This window comes from Myotis lucifugus, unplaced genomic scaffold (assembly GCF_000147115.1).
Source record: "Myotis lucifugus unplaced genomic scaffold, Myoluc2.0 scaffold_482, whole genome shotgun sequence".
NCBI lineage: Eukaryota > Metazoa > Chordata > Mammalia > Chiroptera > Vespertilionidae > Myotis > Myotis lucifugus.
The window spans coordinates 669,393-672,550 of record NW_005871530.1 but is presented as its reverse complement, the minus strand read 5'-3'; the positions used below and the strand labels follow the sequence as shown (position 1 = coordinate 672,550).

The following is a 3,158-nucleotide window of genomic DNA, read 5'->3' as shown; positions in this document are numbered from 1 at the left end:
CTGTTTCTGGTGTGGGCATGGGAGTATCATTGTGTGTGTGTGTATGTGTGTGTGTGTGTGTGTGTGTGTGTGTGTTCCCCTCAAGGTGTTGCCATGTCTACAGTATGCGTCTCTGTGCATAAGCTCTGCACCTGAGTGCCCACCATCGGCTGTGAGGGTTCTGTGCCTGTGTGATTCTGGGCTTGTGGTGTCTGTATGTTTCCCTGTGAGTTTGTGTGTCTCTACATTTCCCTGTGAATGTGTGTGTCTGTGCACCCCAGCTACAAGCAAATGCATAGGCAATGTACTGAGGGGTGATGGAGAGGACAATATGTTCTTTCCAGCCCCTGGCTGACCCCTCTCTGCCCCTGCTCTTCCAGCTTCTGCTGTCCCCTGGGGGTCCATCTCAGGCCCCAGATATGGGTGAAGTGAAGGGTCAGTTCCCCAGGCTGTGAGAAGGTGGGGACTTGGGGATGACTCTGAGGACAGACCGGAGCTAGAGAGGATGGAGGGAGGCATGTTTGGGTAGGACTCTGGTCCTTCAGGGAGGAGCTGTAGGATCCTGCATCCCGGGCAAGGAATGAGTGGAGGAGTGCATATGGGGGAAATCTGAGGGGGGAAGACTCCTAGGATCTTAAGTGCTCCCCAGCCCCCAGTAATGAGGCACTGGGCAATCCTGTGGGACTCATGGTCCAACACCTGGGACAGGAGGGAGAGTTGGGCCCAGGGCTCTCTGCAATAGGGATGGAGAGAACTATGGAGGGACCGCATTAAGCACACGTTCATGCACAGAACGAACGGAAAGCACAGGGTCACCATGGATGTTACTGGCAGCATGTTAACCATCAGCCCCACCTGCTGGGGCCCTCACCTGGGCAACGCAAAAGATACAGAGACTTGGAGGCCGGGTAAAGACTGAAGTTCATGTAAAAGCACAGGGATGCTGGTTGTTTGCGGTCCTGTACCACCCCAGTCAACACACTCAACATGTGGGGCTTCACCCCCACCACAGTGGGGAACCGAACGGGCCAGGGATTGAAACACGGTCCCACTCAGGAGTGGGTGTCAGTGTGCTGCCAATGACATCTGTCCAAACTCCTTTTTCCAAAATTCACTCCTTTGAGTTTGGCCAATGACTGTATGTGGCAGCTCCGGGACACAGCGGTTTCTGAAAGTGCTACTTGTTGATTTCAGAGAGTAGGGGAGAAAGAGAGAGAGAAACATCACTGATGAGAGAGAATCACTGATTGGCCGCCTCCTGCATGCCTCCTACTGGAAGTTAAGACTGCAACCCAGGCAGAATCGTACCCAGAACCCTTCTGTCTGTGGGCCGATGCTCTATCCACTGAGCCAAACCAGCCAGGACTTATATGTATTACATGTATATTCTAGAGGGGCCCGGTGCACGAATTTGTGCATGGGTGGGGTCTGTCTGCCTGACCGGAGATTAGGGCTGATCAGGGCCATCTCACCCAGTCCTGGGAGAGTGACCTTGTGAGGTTGGCTGTGGAAGCATACTGACCACCAGGGGGGGTAGATGCTAAACGTAGGAGCTGCTCCCTGGTGGTTAGTGTGCATCAGGGGTCGTCAAACTACGGCCCGCGGGCCACATGCAAATACAAATATTGTATTTGTTCCCGTTTTGTTTTTTTACTTCAAAATAAGAGATGTGCAGTGTGCATAGGAATTTGTTCATAGTTTTTTTTTAAACTATAGTCTGGCCCTCCAGCGGTCTGAGGGACAGTGAACTGGCCCCCTGTTTAAAAAGTTTGAGGACCCCTGGTGTGCATCATAGCGACCAGTCTACCAGTCATTTGGTCAACTGGTCATAACTGCTGCTTAGGCATATATATATATGCCTAAGCATATATATACATATATATACATATATATAGATATATATATACACACATATATATACATATATATACACATACATATATATATATATACACACACACACACACACATATATTGATTTTAGAGGAATGGAGAGAGATAGAGATAGAAACATCAATAATGAGAGAGAATCACTGATTAGCTGCCTCCTGCAAGTCCCTGCCCACACTGGGAATTGAACCCGCAACCCACATATGTGCCATGGCCAGGAATACAACTGTGACCTCCTGGATCATAGGTTGACTCTCAACCACTGAGCCACACCAATTAGGCTAACTTCTTTTGAAATATTTTTTAAAATATGTATTTTTTATTTTTATTATTGTTTTTTAAATTTCTTTCTTGAATAAGGTATTACATCTGTGTCCTTATCTCCCCATTGCCCCCCTACCCCCCTAAATATGTATTTTTTATTGTTAATACTATTACAGATGTCTCCCATTCCCCTGTGTATATACTCTTTGGGGATCTATTCCTGTCCCCCCTTCCTCTCCTGGGGGGTCAGTCTGTCCCCCTAAACCCGGCCTCTGCTCCCATCTCCTCACCCAGCGCCCCTGGCAGCGCCAGGTCACCTTGTTCCCCAAGTTCCTGGGCTGGAAAGCCAGCCCTCTGCTGGGCGGTTGAGAAAACTACATTACCCAGAAAGCACTGCGTCAACACAAGGCATTTTTGTAGCAACGCATCCGGTTAGGGCGGGACTTCCGGAGTCTTCTTCCTGGCGGACATTTTGACTTCTTCAAGCTGTTCGCCGGCTCCCGGTTTCTGCGCGTCCATCGGGAGGAGGAGGGGACGGGGGAGGCAGCGCCCCGCGGGGCAGGGTGTGTCTGAGCCTGTGGCGCCGCCACCTTCGATTTCCGGGCGTCCGAGGCTCCCCGACTCCTCTCCGCCGACAGAGTCCCCTCGGCCTCACCCCATCGGACCCTCCAGCCTCGGGGCCGGCGCCGCTCGGGTCCCGCCGCCCAGGGCGCAGCGTCCAGCGCAGTGAGTCCTCGTGGGGACCCGGGGTGTGAGGGGAGGGAGGGCGCCGGGCTGCGGGGCCGCCGGGGGAGGCCGTGGGGGGCTGAGCCGGGAGGGGGGCACCCAGGCCTGGTTTGTGTCTAAAGGCGACGGAGAGGACGAGCGGCGGGTCCGGGAGGAGGTTCCCTTCCTGCTTCCGGCGCCGGGCCCGGGGGTGGTTGTGAACAAAGAGGGACCTTGAGCTCCCGAGGACGGCGTGCATCACCCCCCCGGGGCGGTGCCAGGGCCCTGGAGCAGCCAGGAGCCCCGTGGTCCTGGGGTGG

General features: G+C 53.7%; 1 protein-coding gene across 3 annotated transcripts in view; it reads left to right on the top strand.

The window, feature by feature from the left end:
- LOC106694480 (zinc finger protein 551-like) overlaps positions 1-3,158 on the top strand; it is a 27,206-nt gene that overhangs the window by 14,309 nt on the left and 9,739 nt on the right. The window contains exon 1 of one of the 3 annotated variants that reach the window (XM_014445777.2): positions 2,565-2,859. The exons of the other annotated variants lie outside the window; for them this stretch is intronic. The gene's annotated coding sequence lies outside the window, so the exon portion shown is untranslated. Of the gene's footprint in view, positions 1-2,564; positions 2,860-3,158 lie in introns of those variants that run through there. 3 annotated transcript variants of the gene reach the window in all.